General features: G+C 54.3%; 2 protein-coding genes across 2 annotated transcripts in view; both read right to left on the minus strand.

The window, feature by feature from the left end:
- Positions 1 to 13,847, minus strand: part of mrps7 (mitochondrial ribosomal protein S7) — a 1,172,241-nt gene that overhangs the window by 694,900 nt on the left and 463,494 nt on the right. The gene's annotated exons all lie outside the window — the stretch shown is intronic.
- The window catches only part of LOC147102564 (epsin-3-like), a 108,171-nt gene that overhangs the window by 16,848 nt on the left and 77,476 nt on the right, over positions 1 to 13,847 (minus strand). The window lies entirely within an intron of this gene.

The raw sequence follows: 13,847 nt of genomic DNA on the forward strand, positions 1-13,847 counted from the left end.
GACCGCAAGTGACTGACTGAGAGAGAGTGACCGAGAGTGACTGATTGACTGAGAGTGACCGCAAGTGACTGACTGAGAGAGTGACCGAGAGTGACTGACTGAGAGTGACCGCAAGTGACTGACTGAGAGTGACTGAGAGTGACTGACCGAGAGTGACCGAGAGTGACGAACTGAGAGTGACCGCGAGTGACTGAGAGTGACCGCAAGTGAGAGACCGAGAGTGACTGACTGAGAGTGACCGAGAGTGACAGATTGACTGAGAGTGACCGAGAGTGACTGACTGAGAGTGACCGAGAGTGACTGACTGAGAGTGACCGCGAGTGACTGACTGAGTGACCGAGAGTGACTGACTGAGAGTGACCGAGAGTGACTGACTGAGAGTGACCGCGAGTGACTGACTGAGAGTGACCGAGAGTGACTGACTGAGAGTGACCACGAGTGACTGACTGAGTGACCGAGAGTGACTGACTGAGAGTGACTGACTGAGAGTGACTGCGAGTGACTGACTGAGAGTGACTGAGAGTGACTGACTCACTGAGAGTGACCGCAAGTGACTGACTGACTGAGAGTGACCGAGAGTGACTGATTGAGAGTGACCGAGAGTGACTGACTGACTGAGAGTGACCGCGAGTGACTGACTCACTGAGAGTGACCGCAAGTGACTGACTGAGAGTGACCGCGAGTGACCGAGAGTGACTGACTGAGAGTGACCGAGAGTGACTGACTGACTGACTGATAGTGACCGCAAGTGACTGACTGAGAGTGACCGAGAGTGACTGACTGAGAGTGACCGCGAGTAACTGACTGAGAGTGACCGTGAGTGACTGACTGAGAGTGACCGCGAGTGACTGACTGAGAGTGACCGCGACTGACTGACTGAGAGTGTACGCGACTGACTGAGAGTGACCGCGAGTGACCGAGAGTGACAGACTGAGAGTGACCACGAGTGAATGAGAGTGACCGAGAGTGAATGATTGACTGAGAGTGACCGTGAGTGACTGAGAGTGACCGTGAGTGACTGAGAGTGACCGCGAGTGACTGAGAGTGACCGCGAGTGACCGTGAGTGACTGAGAGTGACTGAGAGTGACCGCGAGTGACTGAGAGTGACCGCAGTGACCGAGAGTGACTGACTGAGAGTGACCAAGAGTGACCGCGAGTGACTGAGAGTGACCGCGAGTGACTGAGAGTGACCGCGAGTGACTGAGAGTGACCGAGAGTGACTGACTGAGAGTGACCGCGAGTGAATGATTGACTGAGAGTGACCGTGAGTGACTGATTGACTGACTGAGAGTGACCGCGAGTGACTGAGAGTGACCGCGAGTGACTGACTGAGAGTGACCGCGAGTGACTGACCGACTGAGAGTGACCGCGAGTGACTGACTGACTGAGAGTGACCGCGAGTGACTGAGTGACTGAGAGTGACCGCGAGTGACTGAGAGTGACTGACTGACTGAGTGACCGCGAGTGACTGACTGACTGAGAGTGACCGAGAGTGACTGACTGAGAGAGAGTGACCGCGAGTGACCGAGAGTCACTGACTGAGAGTGAACGAGAGTGACTGACTGAGAGTGACCGCGAGTGACTGAATGAGAGTGACCGCGAGTGACTGACTAACTGAGTGACCGCGAGTGACTGATTGACTGACTGAGAGTGACCAAGAGTGACTGAGTGACTGAGAGAGAGTGACCGCGAGTGACTGACTAACTGAGTGACCGCGAGTGACTGATTGACTGACTGAGAGAGGGTGACCGCGAGTGACTGACTGACTGAGATTGACCGAGAGTGACTGACTGAGAGTGACCGCGAGTGACTGACTAACTGAGTGACCGCGAGTGACTGATTGACTGACTGAGAGTGACCGAGAGTGACTGAGTGACTGAGAGAGAGTGACCGCGAGTGACTGACTAACTGAGTGACCGCGAGTGACTGATTGACTGACTGAGAGTGACCCTGAGTGACTGAGAGTGACCGCGAGTGACTGACTAACTGAGTGACCGCGAGTGACTGATTGACTGACTGAGAGTGACCGAGAGTGACTGAGTGACTGAGAGTGACCGCGAGTGACTGACTGAGAGTGACCACGACTGACTGACTGAGAGTGACCGCGACTGACTGACTGAAAGTGACCGCGAGTGATTGACTGAGAGTGACCGCGAGTGACTGAGAGTGACCGCGAGTGACTGAGAGTGACCGCAAGTGACTGACTGACTGAGAGTGACTGAGAGTGACTGACTGAGAGTGACCGAGAGTGACTGACTGAGAGTGACCGAGAGTGACTGACTGAGAGTGACCACGAGTGACTGACTGAGTGACCGAGAGTGACTGACTGAGAGTGACTGACTGAGAGTGACTGCGAGTGACTGACTGAGAGTGACTGAGAGTGACTGACTCACTGAGAGTGACCGCAAGTGACTGACTGACTGAGAGTGACCGAGAGTGACTGATTGAGAGTGACCGAGAGTGACTGACTGAGAGTGACCGAGAGTGACTGACTGACTGAGAGTGACCGCGAGTGACTGACTCACTGAGAGTGACCGCAAGTGACTGACTGAGAGTGACCGCGAGTGACCGAGAGTGACTGACTGAGAGTGACCGAGAGTGACTGACTGACTGACTGATAGTGACCGCAAGTGACTGACTGAGAGTGACCGAGAGTGACTGACTGAGAGTGACCGCGAGTAACTGACTGAGAGTGACCGTGAGTGACTGACTGAGAGTGACCGCGAGTGACTGACTGAGAGTGACCGCGACTGACTGACTGAGAGTGTACGCGACTGACTGAGAGTGACCGCGAGTGACCGAGAGTGACAGACTGAGAGTGACCACGAGTGAATGAGAGTGACCGAGAGTGAATGATTGACTGAGAGTGACCGTGAGTGACTGAGAGTGACCGTGAGTGACTGAGAGTGACCGCGAGTGACTGAGAGTGACCGCGAGTGACCGTGAGTGACTGAGAGTGACTGAGAGTGACTGAGAGTGACCGCGAGTGACTGAGAGTGACCGCAGTGACCGAGAGTGACTGACTGAGAGTGACCAAGAGTGACCGCGAGTGACTGAGAGTGACCGCGAGTGACTGAGAGTGACCGCGAGTGACTGAGAGTGACCGAGAGTGACTGACTGAGAGTGACCGCGAGTGAATGATTGACTGAGAGTGACCGTGAGTGACTGATTGACTGACTGAGAGTGACCGCGAGTGACTGAGAGTGACCGCGAGTGACTGACTGAGAGTGACCGCGAGTGACTGACCGACTGAGAGTGACCGCGAGTGACTGACTGACTGAGAGTGACCGCGAGTGACTGAGTGACTGAGAGTGACCGCGAGTGACTGAGAGTGACTGACTGACTGAGTGACCGCGAGTGACTGACTGACTGAGAGTGACCGAGAGTGACTGACTGAGAGAGAGTGACCGCGAGTGACCGAGAGTCACTGACTGAGAGTGAACGAGAGTGACTGACTGAGAGTGACCGCGAGTGACTGAATGAGAGTGACCGCGAGTGACTGACTAACTGAGTGACCGCGAGTGACTGATTGACTGACTGAGAGTGACCAAGAGTGACTGAGTGACTGAGAGAGAGTGACCGCGAGTGACTGACTAACTGAGTGACCGCGAGTGACTGATTGACTGACTGAGAGAGGGTGACCGCGAGTGACTGACTGACTGAGATTGACCGAGAGTGACTGACTGAGAGTGACCGCGAGTGACTGACTAACTGAGTGACCGCGAGTGACTGATTGACTGACTGAGAGTGACCGAGAGTGACTGAGTGACTGAGAGAGAGTGACCGCGAGTGACTGACTAACTGAGTGACCGCGAGTGACTGATTGACTGACTGAGAGTGACCCTGAGTGACTGAGAGTGACCGCGAGTGACTGACTAACTGAGTGACCGCGAGTGACTGATTGACTGACTGAGAGTGACCGAGAGTGACTGAGTGACTGAGAGTGACCGCGAGTGACTGACTGAGAGTGACCACGACTGACTGACTGAGAGTGACCGCGACTGACTGACTGAAAGTGACCGCGAGTGATTGACTGAGAGTGACCGCGAGTGACTGAGAGTGACCGCGAGTGACTGAGAGTGACCGCAAGTGACTGACTGACTGAGAGTGACTGAGAGTGACTGACTGAGAGTGACCGAGAGTGACTGACTGAGAGTGACCGCAAGAGACTGACTAACTGAGTGACCGAGTGTGATTGACTGACTGGGAGAGAGTGACCGCGAGTGACTGACTGACTGAGTGACCGAGAGTGACTGACTGAGAGTGACCACGAGTGACTGACTAACTGAGTGACTGCGAGTGACTGACTGAGAGCGACCGCGAGTGACTGACGGAGCGTGACCACGAGTGACTGACGGAGAGTGACCACGTGTGACTGACTGAGAGTGACTGCGAGTGACTGACTGAGAGTGACCGCGAGTGACTGAGAGTGACCGCGAGTGACTGATCGACTGAGAGTGACCGCGAGTGACTGACTGACTGAGAGTGACCGCGAGTGACTGACTGACTGAGTGACTGCGAGTGACTGAGAGTGACCGCGAGTGACTGAGAGTGACTGACTGACTGAGTGACCGCGAGTGACTGACTGACTGAGAGTGACCGAGAGTGACTGACTGAGAGAGAGTGACCGCGAGTGACCGAGAGTCACTGACTGAGAGTGAACGAGAGTGACTGACTGAGAGTGACCGCGAGTGACTGACTGAGAGTGACCGCGAGTGACTGAATGAGAGTGACCGCGAGTGACTGACTAACTGAGTGACCGCGAGTGACTGATTGACTGACTGAGAGAGGGTGACCGCGAGTGACTGACTGACTGAGATTGACCGAGAGTGACTGACTGAGAGTGACCGCGAGTGACTGACTAACTGAGTGACCGCGAGTGACTGATTGACTGACTGAGAGTGACCGAGAGTGACTGAGTGACTGAGAGAGAGTGACCGCGAGTGACTGACTAACTGAGTGACCGCGAGTGACTGATTGACTGACTGAGAGTGACCGTGAGTGACTGAGAGTGACCGCGAGTGACTGACTGAGAGTGACCACGACTGACTGACTGAGAGTGACCGCGACTGACTGACTGAAAGTGACCGCGAGTGATTGACTGAGAGTGACCGCGAGTGACTGAGAGTGACCGCAAGTGACTGACTGACTGAGAGTGACCGAGAGTGACTGACTGAGAGTGACCGAGAGTGACTGACTGAGAGTGACCGCAAGAGACTGACTAACTGAGTGACCGAGTGTGATTGACTGACTGGGAGAGAGTGACCGCGAGTGACTGACTGAGAGTGACCACGAGTGACTGACTAACTGAGTGACTGCGAGTGACTGACTGAGAGTGACCGCGAGTGACTGACGGAGAGTGACCACGAGTGACTGACGGAGAGTGACCACGTGTGAGTGACTGAGAGTGACTGCGAGTGACTGACTGAGAGTGACCGCGAGTGACTGAGAGTGACCGCGAGTGACTGAGAGTGACCGCGAGTGACCGACTGAGAGTGACCATGAGTGACTGACCGACTGAGAGTGACCGCGAGTGACTGACTGACTGAGAGGGACCGAGAGTGACTGACTGACTGAGAGAGAGTGACCGCGAGTGACCGAGCGTAACTGACTGAGAGTGACCGAGAGTGACTGACTGAGAGTGACCCTGAGTGACTGAGAGAGAGTGACCGCGAGTGACTGACTGAGAGTGACAGCGACTGACTGAGAGTTACCGCGAGTGACTGACTGAGAGTGACCGCGAGTGACTGAGAGTGACCGCGACTGACTGACTGAGAGTGACAGCGACTGACTGAGAGTTACCGCGAGTGACTGACTGAGAGTGACCGCGAGTGACTGAGAGTGACTGAGTGTGACCGCGAGTGACTGACTGAGAGTGACTGCGAGTGATTGACCGACTGAGAGTGACCGAGAGTGACTGACTGACTGAGAGTGACCGCGAGTGATTCAGAGTGACCGCGAGTGACTGAGAGTGACCGCGAGTGACTGAGAGTGACCGTGAGTGACCGAGAGTGACTGACTGAGAGTGACCGATAGTGACCGCGAGTGACTGAGAGTGACTAACTGAGAGTGACCGCGAGTGACCGCGAGTGACTGAGAGTGACTGAGAGTGACCGCGAGTGACCGAGAGAGACTGACTGAGAGTGACCGCGAGTGAATGAGAGTGAATGAGAGTGACCGCGAGTGACTGAGAGTGACCGAGAGTGACTGACTGAGAGTGACCGAGAGTGACTGAGAGAGAGTGACCGCGAGTGACTGACTGACTGAGAGTGACCGAGAGTGACTGACTGAGAGTGACCGCGAGTGACTGACTAACTGAGTGACCGCGAGTGACTGACTGAGAGTGACCGCGAGTGACTGACTGAGAGTGACCACAAGTGACTGACTGAGAGTGACCGTGAGTGACTGAGAGTGACCGCGAGTGACTGACCGACTGAGAGTGACCGCGAATGACTGACTGACTGAGAGTGATCGAGAGTGAATGACTGACTGAGAGAGAGTTACCGCGAGTGACCGAGAGTGACTGACTGAGAGTGACTGACTGAGAGTGACCGCGAGTGACTGACTAACTGAGTGACCGCGAGAGACTTACTGAGAGTGACCGCGAGTGACTGCCTGAGAGTGACCACGAGTGACTGACTGAGAGTGACCGCGAGTGGCTGACTAACTGAGTGACCGCGAGTGACGGACTGAGAGTGACCGCGAGTGACCGCATGTGACCGACCAAGAGTGACTGAGAGTGACCGTGACTGACTGACTGACTGAGAGTGACCGCGAGTGACTGAGAGTGACCGCGAGTGACTGACTGTGAGTGACCGCGAGTGACTGACTGAGAGTGACCGAGAGTGGCTGACTGAGTGTGACCGCGAGTGACCGCGAGTGACTGACCGAGAGTGACTGAGAGTGACTGACCGAAAGTGACCGTGATTGACTGACCGCGAGTGACTGACCGAGTGTGACTGACCGAGAGTGACTGCGAGTGACTGACCAAGAGTGACCGCGAGTGACTGACAGAGAGTGACCGAGAGTGACTGACTGAGAGTGACCGAGAGTGACCGAGAGTGACTGACTGAGAGTGACTGACCGAGAGTGACTGCGAGTGACCGACTGAGAGTGACCGCGACTGACTGATTGAGAGTGACCGCGACTGAGTGACCGCGAGTAACTGAGAGTGACCGCGAGTGACCGAGAGCGACTCACTGAGAGTGACTGCGAGTGAATGATTGACTGAGAGTGACCGCGAGTGACTGATTGACTGACTGAGAGTGACAGCTAGTGACTGAGAGTGACCGAGTGTGACTGACTGAGTGACTGAGAGTGAACGCTAGTGACTGACTGACTGAGAGTGACCGCGACTGACTGACTGAGAGTGACCGCGAGTGACTGACTGAGAGTGACCGAGAGTGACTGACTGAGAGGGACTGCGAGTGACTGACCACGAGTGGCCGCGAGTGACTGATTGACTGAGAGTGACTGCGAGTGACTGATTGACTGAGAGTGACTGCGAGTGACTGATTGACTGAGAGTGACCGCGAGTGACTGATTGACTGAGAGTGACCGCGAGTGTCTGACTGACTGAGAGTGACCGCGAGTGACTGACTGACTGAGAGTGACCGCAAGTGACTGAGAGTGACAGACTGAGAGTGACCGAGAGTGACAGACTGAGAGTGACCGAGAGTGACTGACTGAGAGTGACCGCGACTGACTGACTGAGAGTGACCGTGAGTGACTGACTGAGAGTGACCAAGAGTGACTGACTGACTGAGCGTGACCGCGACTGACTGACTGACTGAGAGTGACCGTGAGTAACTGATTGAGAGTGACCGCGACTGAATGACTGAGAGTGACTGACTGACTGAGAGTGACCGCGAGTGACTGACTGAGAGTGACCGAGAGTGACTGACTGAGAGTGACCGCAAGTGACCGAGAGTGACTGACTGCGAGTGACCGCGAGTGACTGACTGAGAGTGACCGAGAGTGACCACGAGTGACTGACAGTGACCGAGAGTGACTGACTGAGAGTGACCGCAAGTGACCGAGAGTGACTGACTTGAGAGTGACCACGAGTGACTGAGAGTGACCGAGAGTGACTGACTGAGAGTGACCGAGAGTGACTGACTGAGAGTGACCACGAGTGACTGAGAGTGACCGAGAGTGACTGACCGAGAGTGACCGCAAGTGACCGTGAGTGACTGACTGAGAGTGACCGCGAGTGACCGAGTGTTACTGAGAGTGACTGACCGAGAGTGACCGCGAGTGACCGACTGAGAGTGACCGCGACTGACTGACTGAGAGTGACTGCGAGTGACTGAGAGTGACCGAGAGTGACTGACTGAGAGTGACCGCGAGTGAATGATTGACTGAGAGTGACCGCGAGTGACTGATTGACTGACTGAGAGTGACCGCTAGTGACTGACTGACTGAGAGTGACCGCGACTGACTGACTGAGAGTGACCGCAAGTGACCATGAGTGACTGACTGAGAGTGACCGAGAGTGACTGACTGAGGGTGACCGTGAGTGACTGACTGAGAGTGACCGCGAGTTATCTCCTTCAAAAATGAATTTGGCAAACATCTGTTTGGAAATGGCGTTGGTGGTGAGAAAGATCAATACAGACTGAGATAAACAAATATACCCCTGAACATGGTTCATGTGGGGACAATGGAGGGGAATACCATCCGGAAAGGGCTGAACACGGGTTGAGGGTGAAAATTAAATGGAAGGGTAGATTCCGTGATGGGGTGGAGTGTACATGGGCTGTGGGAGGAGATTAAATGGGTGGGTAGAGTCTGTGATCGGGAGAGTGTACATGGGCTGTGGGAGGAGATTAAATGGGTGGGTAGAGTCTGTGATAGGGGAGAGTGTACATGGGCTGTGGGAGGAGATTAAATGGGTGGGTAGAGTCTGTGATCGGGAGAGTGTACATGGGCTGTGGGAGGAGATTAAATGGGTGGGTAGAGTCTGTGATAGGGGTGCGTGTACATGGGCTGTGGGAGGAGATTAAATGGGTGGGCAGAGTCGGTGATAGGGGAGAGTGTACATGGCCAGTGGGAGGAGATTAAATGGGTGGATAGAGTCTGTGATACGATGCAGTGTACATGGGCTGTGGGAGGAGATTAAATGGGTGGGTAGAGTCTATGATGTTATAGTGTGTACGTGGGCTGTGTGAGGAGATTAACTGGGTGGGTAGAGTACATGAGAGTGTACAGAGTACATTGGCTGTGGGAGGAGGTTAAATGGGTGGTAGAGTCTGTGATAGGGGAGAGTGTACCCGGGCTGTGGGAGGAGATTAAATGGATGGGTAGAGTCTCATGATAGGGTAGAGTTTACATGGGCTGAGGGAGGAGATTAAATGGGAGGGTAGAGTCTCATGATAGGGTAGAGTTTACATGGGCTGAGGGAGGAGATTAAATGGGAGGGTAGAGTCCATGATAGGTACGAATGTACATGGGCTGTGGGTGTGGTTTGAATGGGTGGGTAGAGTCTGTGATAGGGTAAAGTGTACATGGGCTGTGGGAGGGGATTAAATGGGTTGGTAGCGTCCATGATAGGGGAGAGTGTACATGGGCAGTAGGAGCTGATTAAATGGGTGGGTAGAGTTTGTGATAGGGTGGACTGTACATGGGGTGTGGGTGGAGATCAAATGGGTTGGTAGAGTCTGTGATAGGGGAGAGTGTCCATGGGCTGTGGGAGGAGATTAAATGGACGGGTATGAGTAGGAGCGATGGGTGAAACGTCTTTTTTTCTTTGCTGTCTCACTGTTCCCATGGTGTCTATGGTTGCCCGTGATTGGTAATGTAACAGTAGAAGGGAAATCGCTGTTACTTGGATTTATTGTGATTGCAGCCAGTATGGAAAATGTTCTCTCCTTTCACTTCTATGACCCGAGTCAAACCCAGCCCGCACTGAGGGACTGAATATCCTCCTGGTGTGTAAGAGACCCATGTGAGCTTTACTCTGTATGTAACCCGTGCTGTACCTGCCCTGGGAGTGTTTGATGGGACAGTGTAGAGGGAGCTTTACTCTGTATCTAACCCCGTGCTGTACCTGCCCTGGGAGTGTTTGATGGGACAGTGTAGAGGGAGCTTTACTCTGTATCTAACCCACGCTGTACCTGCCCTGGGAGTGTTTGATGGGACAGTGTAGAGGGAGCTTTACTCTGTATCTGACCCGTGCTGTACCTGCCCTGGGAGTGTTTGCTGGGACAGTGTAGAGGGAGCTTTACTCTGTATCTAACCCACGCTGTACCTGCCCTGGGAGTGTTTGCTGGGACAGTATAATCCCACCCCTGATGTCACTAACCTCAGGAGCACACGATGCACTGTGACGAGAGGTTGGGTCTGACTGGGTTGCTGGAGGTGGACGGGGAGCTCGAACACTCAGTGTGGCGTCAAATTATGAACTTTCTTCTCGTTGCAGGAGGTCTTGGCACAATCTCTATGTCCAACCCCTTTCAGCTGAGTGAGCAGAATAAACTGACCTTGAAGCCGATGGAGAGCAGCGCTGGGATTGCCCAGACCGCCAGGATGGGCAGCGGCACAGTGGGAATGGGCATGGCTTCAATGCCCTTCATGGCGACTCCACCTACAGCCTTGAACAACATGCCCGTCGCCATGACTCATCCTTCGACGTTCGTTCGTTTACCGCAGGTGCCAACCATGGTGCCACAGGCGGGAATGGCAATGGACATGAGTAACCGGTTTGCACAGCCGCTGGTGCCAGTCGCTAAACCTGCTGGTGTGTCTCAGCCAGCCGCAAGCCTAAACCCCTTTCTCTGAGGTCAACCAGCGACCTTTAATTAGCCTAAATGAGCAGTGTTTCTCTGTGGTACTGAGGATAAGAGTGTAAATCTCAACTGGTCACAAGGAAAGCTATCCCACGCTGCCTCAGTGGGATCAACTGCAGTGACTTTGCAAAGTGGGACATTCAGGAATATATTGGGGGTGTGTAATACTTCTAAAATATGGGGAGAGCTTCAAAAATAAACATTTAATTTTATATCACTGGCTAACGTGTTGTGAGTTCCATTTACTACACCAACATTGGCCAGTTGTTGAGGTCAGCTGACCCACCCTTGGATTGGAATCTCAGCAGTGATTGGGTAAGATGTTGTCACGTGATATGGAATTGTTTTCTGCCACCGGCCCAGCCTTTTGTAAGGTTCTGTTGAAAACAATAATCTTCCATCTGTGACACCAGCCATGGACATAGAAACATAGAAGATAGGAGCAGGAGTAGACCATTCGGCCCCTCGAGCCTGCTCCGCCATTCAATGAGATCATGGCTGATCATCCAAACTCAGTACCCTGTCCCTGCCTTCTCCCCATATCCCTTGATCCCTTTAGCATTAAGAAATATATCTAACTCCTTCTTGAATATATTTAACGAATTGGCCTCAACTGCCTTCTGTGGTAGAGAATTCCACAGGTTCACCACTCTCTGGGTGAAGAAATTCCTCCTCATCTCTGTCCTAAATGGCTTACCCCTTATCTTTAGACTGTGACCCCTGGTTCTGGACTCCCCGACCATCGGGAACATCCTTCCTGCGTCTAGTCTGTCCAGTCCTGTTAGAAGTTTATGTTTCAATGAGATCCCCTCTCGTTCTTCTAAACTCCAGTGGGTATAAGCCCAATCGATCCAATCTCTCTTCATACGTCATTCCTGCCATCCCAGGTATCAGCCTGGTGAATCTTTGCTGCACTCCCTCCATGGCAAAAACATCCTTCCTCAGATAAGGTGACCAAAACTGCCCACAATACTCAAGGTGTGGTCGGGGGCGGGGGTGTGTGTGTTGTTCAGCTCCTGGTACCTGGTGGTCCAGGGATTCCCCCACTGCTACTCAACCCATCTAACTGCTGTGAGAATTCAATGCTGGACATCCAACCAGCCTGAGGTACCCGGGACCCAGTGGGCAGGCAGCTGGGGTTGGAATCAATTATTTGGGCTCTAAAAACAAAAGCAGATCTCATTTTCTACCTTAACACAGAAAGAGATGCACACAAAATGGTCTCATAGCCTGGCGTGGGTCTGGCCCAGTGTGGAACTGGCCTGGTTAGTGTGAGGTCATTCACTTTGAATCCAAGAAAGACACATTTTCTAAATGATGCGAAGCTGGGAACTGTGGCGGAGCGGAGAGATTTAGGGGTCGAAGCACAGAAATCACTAACAGCAGGTGGGCAGGGCCAACAAAGAAACAAAGCCACCAACCGAATGTTGGCCTTTATCTCAAGGGCTGGAATACAAAGGGGTGGAAGACATGTTACAGTTCTATAAATCTCTGGTTAGACCCCATCTGGAGTTCCGGGCCCCGCCCCTCAGGAAGGATAGACTGGCCTCGGAGAGGGAGCAGTGCAGATTCATCAGAATGATACCGGGGCTAAAAGGCTTAAATTATGAGGACAGGTTGCAGAGACTGGACTGGTATCCCTCGAGTTTAGAAGATAGAGTGGTGATGTAATCGAGGTGTTTAGGGATACGATAGGTTAGAGAGAAACTATTCCCTCTGGTGGGGGAATGCAGAACAAGGGGATGTAACCTTAAAATTAGATCTAGGCCGTTCAGGGGTGATGTCACAAAGCACTTCTTCACACAAAGGGGAGTGGAAATCTGGAACCCTTCCCAAAAGGCTGAGGATGCTGGAGGTCAACTGAAACTTCCATGACTGAGATGACTGGGTAGGGCCCTTAATGGATAGGGAGCAAAAGGCGGGTGGATGGCGTTACGATACAGATCAGCCATGATCGAACTGAATGGTGGCACAGGCTCAACCCTTGTTCCTGTGTCTCCACCAGAGGGAAGTACAGAGAATGCTGTAATTCATTCACACGGCCAGTAAAATCCAGGCCCACCATCCATGGAAAAGCTTTGCGTTTCCCTCAAAACCAGATCCAAACACACATTGTAGCATCTCAATCTGACGTACCGAGCACTGATAGACCCCCCCACCACCACTGCCATACCCATCGCGACTCTGACCCCATCTCCCAGCAGACCCACCTCGACCCCCCACCCCACAGACCCATCGACCACCCCTCCCCCTGCCACAGACCCAACGAACCCCCAACCCGATATGACGGATTCACAGCCCATTGTAACGCTGGATTTTAGAACCCAAACACGGAGTCGCCAAGCCTTCTGGATTTCGGGGGTGCCCCAGGGTCCTGGGTTTCGGGGGTGCCCCGGGGTCCTGGGTTTCGGGGGTGCCCCGGGGTCCTGGGTTTCGGGGATTCCCCGGGGTCCTGGGTTTCGGGGGTGCCCCGGGGTCCTGGGTTTCGGGGGTGCCCCGGGGTCCTGGGTTTCGGGGATTCCCCGGGGTCCTGGGTTTCGGGGGTGTCCCGGGGTCCTGGGTTTTGGGGGGTGCCCCGGGGTCCTGGGTTTCGGGGGATGCCCTGGGGTCCTGGGTTTCGGGGGTGCCCCGGGGTCCTGGGTTTCGGGGGGTGCCCCGGGGTCCTGGGTTTCGGGGGTGCCCCGGGGTCCTGAGTTTCAGGGGATGCCCCGGGGTCCTGGGTTTCAGGGGATGCCTCAGGGTCCTGGGTTTTGGGGGTGCCCCGGGGTCCTGGGTTTCGGGGATGCCCCGGGGTCCTGGGTTTCGGGGGTGCCCCGGGGTCCTGGGTTTCAGGGGATGCCTCAGGGTCCTGGGTTTCGGGGATGCCCCGGGGTCCTGGGTTTCGGGGATGCCCTGGGTTTCGGGGATGCCCCGGGGTCCTGGGTTTCAGGGGATGCCTCAGGGTCCTGGGTTTCGGGGATGCCCCGGGGTCCTGGGTTTCGGGGATGCCCCGGGGTCCTGGGTTTCGGGGATGCCCCGGGGTCCTGGGTTTCGGGGATTCCCCGGGGTCCTGGGTTTCG

The sequence above is a fragment of the Somniosus microcephalus genome, chromosome 21, assembly GCF_052327205.1.
Source record: "Somniosus microcephalus isolate GS21.2 chromosome 21, FLI_Smic_1.0, whole genome shotgun sequence".
NCBI classification, from domain to species: Eukaryota; Metazoa; Chordata; class Chondrichthyes; order Squaliformes; family Somniosidae; genus Somniosus; species Somniosus microcephalus.